This window comes from Daucus carota, chromosome 5 (genome assembly GCF_001625215.2).
Source record: "Daucus carota subsp. sativus chromosome 5, DH1 v3.0, whole genome shotgun sequence".
Taxonomy (NCBI): Eukaryota; Viridiplantae; Streptophyta; class Magnoliopsida; order Apiales; family Apiaceae; genus Daucus; species Daucus carota.
In genome coordinates this window covers 23,304,768-23,321,779 of record NC_030385.2, presented here as the reverse complement: position 1 = coordinate 23,321,779, position 17,012 = coordinate 23,304,768, and positions in this window count along the sequence as shown.

The window sequence follows — 17,012 nt, the reverse complement described above, 5'->3', positions numbered from 1 at the left end:
GAATGAGCTACAACGTTGTTTCCAACTTCAATCTAGCCAATAATGAAGCAACAAGTTTTTCCGGGCTCCAACGAGTCAAGAAAGAATGAAACTACAAGTTCATTTTAATTTAAACAACCGAAAATGAAGCTACAAATTGTTTTCAACTTCAAACGAGTCTGGAATGAAGCTACAAGTTGTTTCAACTTCCATCTAGCCAATATGAAGCAACAAATTGTCTCCGGGCTCCACGAGTCAAGAATGAAACTACAGTTATTTTAGTTTAAACAACGAAATGAAGCTACAAGTTGTTTTCAACTTCAAACGAGTCTGGATGAAGAGTACAAGTTGTTTCAACTTCAATCTGGCAATAATGAAGGCAACAAGTTGTTTCCGGGCTCAACGAGTCAAGAAGTGAAACTACAAGTTGATTCTAATTTTAAACAACCGAAAATGAAGCTACAAGTTGTTTTCAACTTCAAACGAGTCTGGAATGAAGCTATATGTTGTTTCCACTTCAATCTAGCCATAATGAAAGCAACAGTTGTTTACTCGGCTTAAAGCGTCAAGATGAAACTACAAGTTGATTTAATTTAAAAACCGAAAATGAAGCTACAAGTGTGTTTCAACTTCAACGAGTCTGGAATGAAGCTATATGTTGTTTCCAACTTCAATCTAGCCAATAATGAAGCAACAAGTTGTTTCCGGGCTCCAACGAGTCAAGAATGAAACTACAAGTTGATTTTAATTTAAACAACCGAAAATGAAGCAAAGTGTTTTCACTTCAAACGGTCTTGAATGAGCTACAGTTGTTTCCAACTCAATCTAGCCAATAATGAAGCAACAAGTTGTGTCCGGGCTCAACGAGTCAAGAATGATGAACATACAAGTTGTTCTAATTTTAAACAAAGAAAAATGAAGCTACAAGGTGTTTTTCAACTTCAAACGCGTCTGGATGAAGCTACAAGTTGTTCCTAACTTCAATCTAGCCAATAATGAAGCAACAAGTTATTTCCGGATTCAACGAGTCACGATGAAAACTACAAGTTCATTTTAATTTAAACAACCGAAAATGAAGCTACAAGTTGTTTTCAACTTCAAACGAGTCTGGAATGAAGCTACAAGTTGTTTCCAACCTCAATCTAGCCCAAAATGAAGCAACAAAGTTGTTTTCCAGGCTCAAACGAGTCAAGAATGAAACTACAAGTTGATTCTAAGTTTAAACAACCGAAAATGAAGCTACAAGGTGTTTTCAACTTCAAACGAGTCTGGAATGAGGCTACAATTTGTTTCCAACTTCAATCTAGCCAATAATGAAGCAACAAGTTATTTCCGGGCTCCAACGAGTCAAGAATGAACTACAAGTTCATTTTAATTTAAACAACGAAAATGAAGCTACAATTGTTTTCAACTTCAAACGAGTCCTGGAATGAAGCTACAAGTTGTTTCGAACTTCAATCTAGCCAATAATGAAGCAACAAGTTGTCTCCGGGCTCCAACGTGTCAAGAATGAAACTACAAGTTCATTTTAGTTTAAACAACGAAAATGAAGCTACAAGTTGTTTTCAACTTCAAACGAGTCTGGAATGAAGCTACAAGATGTTTCCAACTTCAATCTAGCCAATAATGAAGCAACAAGTTGTCTCCGGGCTCCAAGGAGTCAAGAATTAAACTACAAGTTGATTTAGTTTAAACAACCGAAAATGAAGCTACAAGTTGTTTTCAACTTCAAACGAGTCTGGAATGAAGCTACAAGTTGTTTCCAACTTCAATCTGGCCAATAATGAAGGAACAAGTTGTTTCCGGGCTCAAACAAGTCAAAAGTGAAACTAAAGTTGATTCTAATTTTAAACAACCGAAAATGAAGCTACAATTTGTTTTCAACTTCAAACGAGTCTGGAATGAAGCTATATGTTGTTTCCAACTTCAATCTAGCCAATAATGAAGCAACAAGTTGTTTACATGCTTAAAGAAGTCAAGAATGAAACTACAAGTTGATTTTAATTTAAACAACCGAAAATGAAGCTACAAGTTGCTTTCAACTTCAAACGAGTCTGGAATGAAGCTATATGTTGTTTCCAACTTCAATCTAGCCAATAATGAAGCAACAAGTTGTCTCCGGGCTCCAACGAGTCAAGAATGAAACTACAAGTTGATTTTAATTTAAACAACCGAAAATGAAGCTAAAAGTTGTTTTCTACTTCAAACGAGTCTTGAATGAAGCTACAAGTTGTTTCCAACTTCAATCTAGCCAATAATGAAGCAACAAGTTGTGTCCGGGCTCAAACGAGTCAAGAATGAAACTACAAGTTGATTCTAATTTTAAACAACCGAAAATGAAGCTACAAGGTGTTTTCAACTTCAAACGAGTCTGGAATGAAGCTACAAGTTGTTTCCAACTTCAATCTAGCCAATAATGAAGCAACAAGTTATTTCCGGGATTCAACGAGTCAAGAATGAAACTACAAGTTCATTTTAATTTAAACAACCGAAAATGAAGCTACAAGTTGTTTTCAACTTCAAACGAGTCTGGAATGAAGCTACAAGTTGTTTCCAACTTCAATCTAGCCAATAATGAAGCAACAAGTTGTTTCCGGGCTCAAACGAGTCAAGAATGAAACTACAAGTTGATTCTAATTTTAAACAACCGAAAATGAAGCTACAAGGTGTTTTCAACTTCAAACGAGTCTGGAATGAGGCTACAAGTTGTTTCCAACTTCAATCTAGCCAATAATGAAGCAACAAGTTATTTCCGGGCTCCAACGAGTCAAGAATGAAACTACAAGTTCATTTTAATTTAAACAACCGAAAATGAAGCTACAAATTGTTTTCAACTTCAAACGAGTCTGGAATGAAGCTACAAGTTGTTTCGAACTTCAATCTAGCCAATAATGAAGCAACAAGTTGTCTCCGGGCTCCAACGTGTCAAGAATGAAACTACAAGTTCATTTTAGTTTAAACAAACGAAAATGAAGCTACAAGTTGTTTTCAACTTCAAACGAGTCTGGAATGAAGCTACAAGATGTTTCCAACTTCAATCTAGCCAATAATGAAGCAACAAGTTGTCTCCGGGCTCCAAGGAGTCAAGAATTAAACTACAAGTTGATTTTAGTTTAAACAACCGAAAATGAAGCTACAAGTTGTTTTCAACTTCAAACGAGTCTGGAATGAAGCTACAAGTTGTTTCCAACTTCAATCTGGCCAATAATGAAGGAACAAGTTGTTTCCGGGCTCAAACAAGTCAAAAGTGAAACTAAAAGTTGATTCTAATTTTAAACAACCGAAAATGAAGCTACAAGTTGTTTTCAACTTCAAACGAGTCTGGAATGAAGCTATATGTTGTTTCCAACTTCAATCTAGCCAATAATGAAGCAACAAGTTGTTTACATGCTTAAAGAGTCAAGAATGAAACTACAAGTTGATTTTAATTTAAACAACCGAAAATGAAGCTACAAGTTGCTTTCAACTTCAAACGAGTCTGGAATGAAGCTATATGTTGTTTCCAACTTCAATCTAGCCAATAATGAAGCAACAAGTTGTCTCCGGGCTCCAACGAGTCAAGAATGAAACTACAAGTTGATTTTAATTTAAACAACCGAAAATGAAGCTAAAAGTTGTTTTCTACTTCAAACGAGTCTTGAATGAAGCTACAAGTTGTTTCCAACTTCAATCTAGCCAATAATGAAGCAACAAGTTGTGTCCGGGCTCAAACGAGTCAAGAATGAAACTACAAGTTGATTCTAATTTTAAACAACCGAAAATGAAGCTACAAGGTGTTTTCAACTTCAAACGAGTCAGGAATGAAGCTACAAGTTGTTTCCAACTTCAATCTAGCCAATAATGAAGCAACAAGTTATTTCCGGGATTCAACGAGTCAAGAATGAAACTACAAGTTCATTTTAATTTAAACAACCGAAAATGAAGCTACAAGTTGTTTTCAACTTCAAACGAGTCTGGAATGAAGCTACAAGTTGTTTCCAACTTCAATCTAGCCAATAATGAAGCAACAAGTTGTCTCCGGGCTCCAACGAGTCTAGAATGAAACTACAAGTTGATTTTAGTTTAAACAACCGAAAATGAAGCTACAAGTTGTTTTCAACTTCAAACGAGTCTGGAATGAAGCTACAAGTTGTTTCCAACTTCAATCTAGCCAATAATGAAGCAACAAGTTATTTCCGGGCTCCAACGAGTCAAGAATGAAACTACAAGTTCATTTTAATTTAAACAACCGAAAATGAAGCTACAAATTGTTTTCAACTTCAAACGAGTCTGGAATGAAGCTACAAGTTGTTTCGAACTTCAATCTAGCCAATAATGAAGCAACAAGTTGTCTCCGGGCTCCAACGTGTCAAGAATGAAACTACAAGTTCATTTTAGTTTAAACAAACGAAAATGAAGCTACAAGTTGTTTTCAACTTCAAACGAGTCTGGAATGAAGCTACAAGATGTTTCCAACTTCAATCTAGCCAATAATGAAGCAACAAGTTGTCTCCGGGCTCCAAGGAGTCAAGAATTAAACTACAAGTTGATTTTAGTTTAAACAACCGAAAATGAAGCTACAAGTTGTTTTCAACTTCAAACGAGTCTGGAATGAAGCTACAAGTTGTTTCCAACTTCAATCTGGCCAATAATGAAGGAACAAGTTGTTTCCGGGCTCAAACAAGTCAAAAGTGAAACTAAAAGTTGATTCTAATTTTAAACAACCGAAAATGAAGCTACAAGTTGTTTTCAACTTCAAACGAGTCTGGAATGAAGCTATATGTTGTTTCCAACTTCAATCTAGCCAATAATGAAGCAACAAGTTGTTTACATGCTTAAAGAAGTCAAGAATGAAACTACAAGTTGATTTTAATTTAAACAACCGAAAATGAAGCTACAAGTTGCTTTCAACTTCAAACGAGTCTGGAATGAAGCTATATGTTGTTTCCAACTTCAATCTAGCCAATAATGAAGCAACAAGTTGTCTCCGGGCTCCAACGAGTCAAGAATGAAACTACAAGTTGATTTTAATTTAAACAACCGAAAATGAAGCTAAAAGTTGTTTTCTACTTCAAACGAGTCTTGAATGAAGCTACAAGTTGTTTCCAACTTCAATCTAGCCAATAATGAAGCAACAAGTTGTGTCCGGGCTCAAACGAGTCAAGAATGAAACTACAAGTTGATTCTAATTTTAAACAACCGAAAATGAAGCTACAAGGTGTTTTCAACTTCAAACGAGTCAGGAATGAAGCTACAAGTTGTTTCCAACTTCAATCTAGCCAATAATGAAGCAACAAGTTATTTCCGGGATTCAACGAGTCAAGAATGAAACTACAAGTTCATTTTAATTTAAACAACCGAAAATGAAGCTACAAGTTGTTTTCAACTTCAAACGAGTCTGGAATGAAGCTACAAGTTGTTTCCAACTTCAATCTAGCCAATAATGAAGCAACAAGTTGTCTCCGGGCTCCAACGAGTCTAGAATGAAACTACAAGTTGATTTTAGTTTAAACAACCGAAAATGAAGCTACAAGTTGTTTTCAACTTCAAACGAGTCTGGAATGAAGCTACAAGTTGTTTCCAACTTCAATCTGGCCAACAATGAAGCAACAAGTTATTTCCGGGGTCCAACGAGTCAAGAATGAAACTACAAGTTCATTTTAATTTAAACAACCGAAAATGAAGCTACGAGTTGTTTTCAACTTCAAACGAGTCTGGAATGAAGCTACAAGTTGTTTCCAACTTCAATCTAGCCAATAATGAAGCAACAAGTTGTCTCCGGGATCCAACGAGTCAAGAATGAAACTACAAGTTGATTTTAGTTTAAACAACCGAAAATGAAGCTACAAGTTGTTTTCAACTTCAAACGAGTCTGGAATGAAGCTACAAGTTGTTTCCAACTTCAATCTGGCCAATAATGAAGGAACAAGTTGTTTCCGGGCTCAAACGAGTCAAGAATGAAACTACAAGTTGATTCTAATTTTAAACAACCGAAAATGAAGCTACAAGTTGTTTTCAACTTCAAACGAGTCTGGAATGAAGCTACAAGTTGTTTCCAACTTCAATCTAGCCAATAATGAAGCAACAAGTTATTTCCGGGCTCAAACGAGTCAAGAATGAAACTACAAATTGATTCTAATTTTAAACAACCGAAAATGAAGCTACAAGTTGTTTTCAACTTCAAAACGAGTCTGGAATGAAGCTACAAGTTGTTTCCAACTTCAATCTGGCCAATAATGAAGGAACAAGTTGTTTCCGGGCTCAAACGAGTCAAGAATCAAACTACAAATTGATTCTAATTTTAAACAACCGAAAATGAAGCTACAAGTTGTTTTCAACTTCAAACGAGTCTGGAATGAAGCTATATGTTGTTTCCAACTACAATCTAGCCAATAATGAAGCAACAAGTTGTTTACATGCTTAAACGAGTCAAGAATGAAACTACAAGTTGATTTTAATTTAAACAACCGAAAATGAAGCTACAAGTTGTTTTCAACTTCAAACGAGTCTGGAATGAAGCTATATGTTGTTTACAACTTCAATCTAGCCAATAATGAAGCAACAAGTTGTTTACATGCTTAAGCGAGTCAAGATTGAAACTACAAGTTGATTTTAATTTAAACAACCGAAAATGAAGCTACAAGTTGTTTTCAACTTCAAACGAGTCTGGAATGAAGCTACAAGTTGTTTCCAACTTCAATCTAGCCAATAATGAGGCAACAAGTTGTTTACATGCTTAAACGAGTCAAGAATGAAACTACAAGTTGATTTTAATTTAAACAACCGAAAATGAAGCTACAAGTTGTTTTCAACTTCAAACGAGTCTGGAATGAAGCTACAAGTTGTTTCCAACTTCAATCTAGCCAATAATGGAGCAACAAGTTGTTTCCGGGCTCAAACGAGTCAAAAATGAAGCTCCAAGTTGATTCTAATTTTAATCAACCGAAAATGAAGCTACAAGGTTTTTCCAACTTCAATCTAGCCAATAATGAAGCAACAAGTTGTCTCCGGGCTCCAAGGAGTCAAGAATTAAACTACAAGTTGATTTTAGTTTAAACAACCGAAAATAAAGCTACAAGTTGTTTTCAACTTCAAACGAGTCTCGAATGAAGCTACAAGTTGTTTCCAACTTCAATCTGGCCAATAATGAAGGAACAAGTTGTTTCCGGGCTCAAACGAGTCAAGAATGAAGCTACAAGTTGATTCTAATTTTAAACAACCGAAAATGAAGCTACAAGTTGTTTTCAACTTCAAACGAGTCTGGAATGAAGCTATATGTTGTTTCCAACTACAATCTAGCCAATAATGAAGCAACAAGTTGTTTACATGCTTAAACGAGTCAAGAATGAAACTACAAGTTGATTTTAATTTAAACAACCGAAAATGAAGCTACAAGTTGTTTTCAACTTCAAACGAGTCTGGAATGAAGCTATATGTTGTTTCCAACTTCAATCTAGCCAATAATGAAGCAACAAGTTGTTTACATGCTTAAGCGAGTCAAGATTGAAACTACAAGTTGATTTTAATTTAAACAACCGAAAATAAAGCTACAAGTTGTTTTCAACTTCAAACGAGTCTGGAATGAAGCTACAAGTTGTTTCCAACTTCAATCTAGCCAATAATGAGGCAACAAGTTGTTTACATGCTTAAACGAGTCAAGAATGAAACTACAAGTTGATTTTAATTTAAACAACCAGAAGCTACAAGTTGTTTTCAACTTCAAACGAGTCTGGAATGAAGCTACAAGTTGTTTCCAACTTCAATCTAGCCAAAAATGAAGCAACAAGTTGTTTCCGGGCTCAACGAGTCAAGAATGAAACTACAAGTTGATTCTAATTTTAAACAACCGAAAATGAAGCTACAAGGTGTTTTCAACTTCAAACGAGTCTGGAATGAAGCTACAAGTTGTTTCCAACTTCAATCTAGCCAATAATGAAGCAACAAGTTATTTCCGGGCTCCAACGTGTCAAGAATGAAACTACAAGTTCATTTTAATTTAAACAATCGAAAATGAAGCTACAAGTTTTTTTCAACTTCAAACGAGTCTGGAATGAAGCTACAAGTTGTTTCCAACTTCAATCTAGCCAATAATGAAGCAACAAGTTGTCTCCGGGCTCCAACGAGTCAAGAAAGAAACTACAAGTTGATTTTAGTTTAAACAACCGAAAATGAAACTACAAGTTGTTTTCAACTTCAAACGAGTCTGGAATGAAGCTACAAGTTGTTTCTAACTTGAATCTGGCCAATAATGAAGGAACAAGTTGTTTCCGGGCTCAAACGAGTCAAGAATGAAACTACAAGTTGATTCTAATTTTAAACAACCGAAAATGAAGCTACAAGTTGTTTTCAACCTCAAACGAGTCTGGAATGAAGCTATATGTTGTTTCCAACTTCAATCTAGCCAATAATGAAGTAAGAAGTTGTTTACATGCTTAAACGAGTCAAGAATGAAACTACAAGTTGATTTTAATTTAAGCAACCGAAAATGAAGCTACAAGTTGTTTTCAACTTCAAACGAGTCTGGAATTAAGCTATATGTTGTTTCCAACTTCAATCTAGCCAATAATGAAGTAACAAGTTGTTTACATGCTTAAACGAGTCAAGAATGAAACTACAAGTTGATTTTAATTTAAACAACCGAAAATGAAGCTACAAGTTGTTTCCAACTTCAATCTAGCCAATAATGAAGTAACAAGTTGTTTCCGGGCTCAAACGAGTCAAGAATGAAACTACAAGTTGATTCTAATTTTAAACAACCGAAAATGAAGCTACAAGGTGTTTTCAACTTCAAACGAGTCTGGAATGAGGCTACAACTTGTTTCCAACTTCAATCTAGCCAATAATGAAGCAACAAGTTATTTCCGGGCTCCAACGAGTCAAGAATGAAACTACAAGTTCATTTTAATTTAAACAACCGAAAATGAAGCTACAAATTGTTTTCAACTTCAAACGAGTCTGGAATGAAGCTACAAGTTGTTTCGAACTTCAATCTAGCCAATAATGAAGCAACAAGTTGTCTCCGGGCTCCAACGAGTCAAGAATGAAACTACAAGTTCATTTTAGTTTAAACAATCGAAAATGAAGCTACAAGTTGTTTTCAACTTCAAACGAGTCTGGAATGAAGCTACAAGTTGTTTCCAACTTCAATCTAGCCAATAATGAAGCAACAAGTTGTCTCCGGGCTCCAAGGAGTCAAGAATTAAACTACAAGTTGATTTTAGTTTAAACAACCGAAAATGAAGCTACAAGTTGTTTTCAACTTCAAACGAGTTTGGAATGAAGGTACAAGTTGTTTCCAACTTCAATCTAGCCAATAATGAAGCAACAAGTTATTTCCGGGATTCAACGAGTCAAGAATGAAACTACAAGTTCATTTTAATTTAAACAACCGAAAATGAAGCTACAAGTTGTTTTCAACTTCAAACGAGTCTGGAATGAAGCTACAAGTTGTTTCCAACTTCAATCTAGCCAATAATGAAGCAACAAGTTGTCTCCGGGCTCCAACGAGTCAAGAATGAAACTACAAGTTGATTTTAGTTTAAACAACCGAAAATGAAGCTACAAGTTGTTTTCAACTTCAAACGAGTCTGGAATGAAGCTACAAGTTGTTTCCAACTTCAATCTGGCCAATAATGAAGGAACAAGTTGTTTCCGGGCTCAAACGAGTCAAGAATGAAACTACAAGTTGATTCTAATTTTAAACAACCGAAAATGAAGCTACAAGTTGTTTTCAACTTCAAACGAGTCTGGAATGAAGCTATATGTTGTTTCCAACTTCAATCTAGCCAATAATGAAGCAACAAGTTGTTTACATGCTTAAACGAGTCAAGAATGAAACTACAAGTTGATTTTAATTTAAACAACCGAAAATGAAGCTACAAGTTGTTTCCAACTTCAATCTAGCCAATAATGAAGCAACAAGTTGTTTCCGGGCTCAAACGAGTCAAGAATGAAACTACAAGTTGATTCTAATTTTAAACAACCGAAAATGAAGCTACAAGGTGTTTTCAACTTCAAACGAGTCTGGAATGAGGCTATAAGTTGTTTCCAACTTCAATCTAGCCAATAATGAAGCAACAAGTTATTTCCGGGCTCCAACGAGTCAAGAATGAAACTACAAGTTCATTTTAATTTAAACAACCGAAAATGAAGCTACAAATTGTTTTCAACTTCAAACGAGTCTGGAATGAAGCTACAAGTTGTTTCGATTTTCAATCCAGCCAATAATGAAGCAACAAGTTGTCTCCGGGCTCCAACGAGTCAAGAATGAAACTACAAGTTGATTTTAGTTTAAACAACCGAAAATGAAGCTACAAGTTGTTTTCAACTTCAAACGAGTCTGGAATGAAGCTACAAGTTGTTTCCAACTTCAATCTGGCCAATAATGAAGGAACAAGTTGTTTCCGGGCTCAAACGAGTCAAAAGTGAAACTACAAGTTGATTCTAATTTTAAACAACCGAAAATGAAGCTACAAGTTGTTTTCAACTTCAAACGAGTCTGGAATGAAGCTATATGTTGTTTCCAACTTCAATCTAGCAAATAATGAAGCAACAAGTTGTTTACATGCTTAAAGGAGTCAAGAATGAAACTACAAGTTGATTTTGATTTAAACAACCGAAAATGAAGCTACAAGTTGTTTTCAACTTCAAACGAGTCTGGAATGAAGCTATATGTTGTTTCCAACTTCAATCTAGCCAATAATGAAGCAACAAGTTGTCTCCGGGCTCCAACGAGTCAAGAATGAAACTACAAGTTGATTTTAATTTAAACAACCGAAAATGAAGCTACAAGTTGTTTTCAACTTCAAACGAGTCTTGAATGAAGCTACAAGCTGTTTCCAACTTCAATCTAGCCAATAATGAAGCAACAAGTTGTTTCCGGGCTCAAACGAGTCAAGAATGAAACTACAAGTTGATTCTAATTTTAAACAACTGAAAATGAAGCTACAAGGTGTTTTCAACTTCAAACGAGTCTGGAATGAAGCTACAAGTTGTTTCCAACTTCAATCTAGCCAATAATGAAGCAACAAGTTATTTCCGGGATTCAACGAGTCAAGAATGAAACTACAAGTTCATTTTAATTTAAACAACCGAAAATGAAGCTACAAGTTGTTTTCAACTTCAAACGAGTCTGCAATGAAGCTACAAGTTGTTTCCAACTTCAATCTAGCCAATAATGAAGCAACAAGTTGTCTCCGGGCTCCAACGAGTCAAGAATGAAACTACAAGTTGATTTTAGTTTAAACAACCGTAAAATGAAGCTACAAGTTGTTTTCAACTTCAAACGAGTCTGGAATGAAGCTACAAGTTGTTTCCAACTTCAATCTGGCTAATAATGAAGGAACAAGTTGTTTCCGGGGTTCAAACGAGTCAAGAATGAAACTACAAGTTGATTCTAATTTTAAACAACCGAAAATGAAGCTACAAGTTGTTTTCAACTTCAAACGAGTCTGGAATGAAGCTACAAGTTGTTTCCAACTTCAATCTAGCCAATAATGAAGCAACAAGTTATTTCCGGGCTCAAACGAGTCAAGAATGAAACTACAAATTGATTCTAATTTTAAACAACCGAAAATGAAGCTACAAGTTGTTTTCAACTTCAAAACGAGTCTGGAATGAAGCTACAAGTTGTTTCCAACTTCAATCTGGCCAATAATGAAGGAACAAGTTGTTTCCGGGCTCAAACGAGTCAAGAATGAAACTACAAATTGATTCTAATTTTAAACAACCGAAAATGAAGCTACAAGTTGTTTTCAACTTCAAACAAGTCTGGAATGAAGCTATATGTTGTTTCCAACTTCAATCTAGCCAATAATGAAGCAACAAGTTGTTTACATGCTTAAAGGAGTCAAGAATGAAACTACAAGTTGATTGTAATTTAAACAACCGAAAATGAAGCTACAAGTTGTTTTCAACTTCAAACGAGTCTGGAATGAAGCTATATGTTGTTTCCAACTTCAATCTAGCCAATAATGAAGCAACAAGTTGTTTACATGCTTAAACGAGTCAAGAATGAAACTACAAGTTCATTTTAGTTTAAACAATCGAAAATGAAGCTACAAGTTGTTTTCAACTTCAAACGAGTCTGGAATGAAGCTACAAGTTGTTTCCAACTTCAATCTATGTAATATCTGGGATTTCGACATGTGTTTATTTATATCAGTATGTAAATATTTTGTGAATATTATGTGAATTAAGTGTGAATATAGTTAAGTGACTTGTTAAATTATAATTTTTATATGATCAGATCAAAATATGGAGAATTTAGGCACTCGTTTGGCAAATTATGGATTAATATATGATTTGATATTTGATTTAAGGATTTAATTAATTATATTATAAAATATTATTATTAAATTGATTTTAAACCCGTTTACTCGATAATTAAACCCCGGGGGGCTTCCGGGAAAATTTTGCCGGATTGTTATTTGGGACATTCCGGACAACTTTCGTGTTTTAACCTTTCTAATCTGGTGTACGGATTTACGTGAAAGAATTTCGGAATGATTTTATGAATATTTTATTATTATTTTAACGTCTCGATAAACGTGTACGCCGGATAATTTCAACACCCCCAATAATTGACAAAAATATTATATTTTTCGCAAGTCGTGCCAGACAAGCTCGGAGCCCCATAATTTTCTCGAGATACGTGTTTTTGATAATTATCGTCAAAGTCGGTCCCGAACGGATCATTTTTATTAATAATTATTGATTCAGAAGTGTAATATATGTCCGGTATGATCCAAATGGGGGCCAGTTATTCGTAATTATAAATAGGATAATTACTATTTTATTTTTCATAATTATCATTTCAATTCACGGGAATCGAGAGAAACCGGGATAGTGTTCTTCGTGTTCGGGAAATTCAATCGAGGAATTGAAGACGTTATCGGACTCAGAATCGAGCGTGCGAGTAGTCAAAACGAAGATATCGAAGCGTAGAATCCATATCCAGCATCAAAAACTATCATAGATTCACAGTTTGTAAGTAATTTTACTTTTTAAATTCGAACTAATTAGGGTTTAATTAGGGCTTTTTGATTTTGATATGATTTATGTGATTTTATGCTTCCATGATGTAGATAATCTTCTCTTGATCATTTTGGTATATCATATGTATGATTTGGAGTTCAATAACATGTTCAAAATTGAGTTTAATCATTCGAATTAGGGTTAGGGTTCTTGAGCCGAAGAACAGATTCAATTGAAAATTAGGGTTTTTTAATCCAGGAGGTAGAAGTGAAATTGAATGATACCATCATGTTTATCATGTTCCCAGGAGTGTGTACATGCCTTCAAATGTTATCAGAGGTTCCAGAATCGGCCGAATCGACGAGAAGAAGTTTCGCCGGCGACGGCGAACTTCCTCGAGTTTTTCCGGCCAATTCACGAACCTCCAGCTCGATTTGATGATTGATATAGATTCCTGGTGAGTTGTAGATGTTATCTGCACCTTGGGGTGGCCGTCTACGGCCTGGAACGCCGTCTCCGGCGTCGGGACGGCGAGAACTGTAAAAATTACAGTTCAGCCCCCTGACGTTTGGAGATGGTGAAAATCAGACCTTGAACTTTCCAATTTTGCAATTTAGTCCCCCCTGAAGTTTTGAAAACTTACAAATCGAACCCTGTAGTTTCAGATTTTCTAAAATTGATTTATTATTAATTATTTTAAATTCGAAAATCATTTATTTATTTTCAAAAATAGTTTTTAATTATTTCTTTATTCAAAAATAAATCTAAATTAATTTATGAATTAATTTTAATTAGTAATTAATTATTATAATTAGTCAATTAATTTAAATATTAATTGATTAATTGTTTTAATTATTTATTAATTGATTTTAATTGATTTATTAATTAGATTTAATTGTTTTAAATGTTTTAAAAATCCAGAAAAATAGTTTCAAGCTTTAGAAAATTACTCTAAAATATATTGAAGGTTCGTTAATTGATTTCAAGTGATTTCGAACCTTATTTCGAGTATTCGGACTTGTTTATTCAGTTATAAATTGATTCTTTTACCCGTTTTTATTCTGAAAAATGTTTAAAAATTCATAACAAATACCAGAAAAATCATTTTAACCTCAAACCTCCTCTGAAAGGCTATTTTTATTAATTAACTTATGTGTTATGTGTTATATGTTACTTAATTGAGATGTGAAATGCTTATGTGAACATTGTATGACTGTTTTAATCGTATCTTTTGAACCATAAGTCGGATTTAAGTGAAACGAAGGGTAGATAGAAGCTTGTTTCGATTATGAAACAAATAGGATGACATGAGAATGAATATTGATAGATGAATATTATGATTATCAGAGAAGGACAGGCTTAGAAAAGGAAAGCAGGTAGTGTTGGAGTGATCCTGTTTAGTGAAAGCTATAGAGAGAAGTAAAGCTTCTGAATAAGGCAAGTGCTCTATTCTCAACTTATACTTCTGTAAACTCCTTAAGTTACCCTTCTGCATATAGTGTCATTGTTCTGGATAGATTTGAAAGTACTTCTGTTGATATAGTGTGCTATTGATCCTAATTATTGATAAACCTTATCCACCCTCTTGACACCTGAATTACAAGCTGAACCTTGACTTTGATTTCAATTGAACTTGTACCTATTTCTTTGAGACCTGGAAACACAAATCATTTACTTTGATATTCTTTCATCCATGAATGACCAAACAGTACAAACCTATATGCTACAATACTTCACCAAATTATACAATGTCTTACCAAATACCTATATTACTCTTTCGAAGAATGTTCACACATATACACCCTAACACTTGGATTTCCTTCAAGATAAACATAATTGGAACCTTAAGTCAATCTCAATTGCATTATTTCTTCTACAAACACCAGATTGTTTTCACCATATACTTAATCTTTCTTTCGACTTCAAGCCATTCTTCGAACATATTGTGATGATACTTGAACCTAATTCTGAATTGTCTTTTAATCTTGATAAATATTGCAACCCTCGTTATAATGATTCTGATTTGACGATTATGATTCTGTTTTGGTAATATTGCTTCTGTTCAAATGGTATTGATTCTGATTTATTGAGATATTGTTGATTTCATTATATTGTTAAAGAATTGGATTGTTTTATAAATGTGGACCAGATTCGTGGTCATTAGGCCAATGTGTGCCTTGGATCCAGTGATAGAGCTTGGTATGTACCTGGCTCGGGGTTAGTGCGTGACTGATCAGCAGCCTAACCTTGGTTTTTAAATAAAAGTATGAATATCCAATTCTAATCATTGTTTTAAAACGGGAAGTTGATACCTTGATTCATTCTTATTGATAAATGTTAAACTTCAGTTATTGTTTATATTACTTGCTGAGCGGTAAGCTCACTCTTGCGATGCCTTATGTTCTTTTCCAGTGAAGAAAGAGACTACTGTTAGCGAGGACCCACAGGCTAGCCATCAAGCTAAGGTATCAGGATGAGTGTTGGGAAGCCTTGCTAGGAGTTGCTGATATTATGAACTTTTGAGTATCTTTTGTGTGTAAGCACTGCGTTTTATGTTTGTAAGCTGTAAGATATGGATTGGGATTTGACGTATTGTAATATAACTTAAGTTGTGGCTTGTTTCATACTATAACCTGGAGCGATCCGTGGATGTTTAGGGTCAATGCATATATTATTATGGTTTACAGGTTTGTATTGTTATGTGTGACCCCCAAGTCTATGACCCGGATTTGGAGGGTGTCACAGGTTGGTATCAGAGCTACAGGTTATGAGTCAATGAAACAAGCCTAGATTGTCGGGTTTGGGTAGAGGGATTAAGATTAGAAGTGAGTGATAGGTAGATAGAACGTTGAGAGGTGAGTATTGGTGGCTAACAGGTATTCTTATTATCAGAAATTCTTATGTATGCGTTATCTCATGACTTTCAGGTATTCACGATGTCAGATCCTATCATTTCCCCATATCCCCAGCATTCAGACACCACTGTTAGTGGACCCCCACCCAGTACTCCCAGTTCCACCCGAGGTTCTTCTGTTCATACCTCATTTCGTACCGCACAGCGCCCTGTTCCTTACCATGAGTATGAGGCGATGAGGATGGAGCGCCAGTATCTTCTTGGGCAGATTAGGGAGTTAGAGCGTGTTATCCAGATGATGGATCCTGGTAGAGCTGAGCGAGAGCTGAGACAGGAGATTGTGACCGTCAGGGAGATCGCAAGGGCAAAGCTTAGTGCCGCAGCTGAAGATCAGGGTACCTATGGTGATCTAGTAGAGTGGGCTATATGGATGATGCAGGAGTTGGACAAGCTTGGAGGTCCTACTTTTCCTTGGAGTTAGACAGTGGTAGTTACAGAGTGGTGGTACCATGTACATTAGTGTGTAGTGTGTAGTGTGTAGTATATCGTCAGCCAGTTTTGACCCTGTATAGACTAGCGGTGCTGACTAGTGTGTAGGTTGGATGTTCTGCTTTACTTTTGACAAGCGCTTGCGCTGATGTACCCCCAGCTCTTTATATATATCAGAACTTTCCTTTTCGTATTGTCTTTTACCTTATTGCACCTGTTTTATTTACTTTACATATTGCACTTGTTTTATTTATCTTGCCAACTGTACCTGATATAAACCTTGTTTCTTTCATCATCATTCTGTTCTATAAAGAAGCATGTGATTTATTTAATTAATTGATTAAAAATGTTTTCAAAAGGAAATATTCTGTTTTAAAAAAAAAAAAATTGTTAAAGGTTTTAGAGATTAAATAAATTGCTTGTTTCTTTGCAGAGCTATGCCTCCCAGAAGACAAAACCGTGCAAACAACCGTGATGGTAACAATGATAATAACAATCCAGAACCTACAATGGCCCAGATTCTTCAGATCTTGGCCCAACAGACAGCCAACCTGACTCAGCAGCAGGAAAGGCAGGCTAATCCCCAGGTTACTTTCAAAAACTTTCAGTCTGTTAATCCCCCAGAGTTTAAGGGTTCAGCGGACCCTATTGAGGCTAGGATATGGTTGAAGGAAATTGAAATGTGTTAGTTAAAGTGAGAGATGAGCAGAAGACTGAGTTTGCTAGTTATTATCTG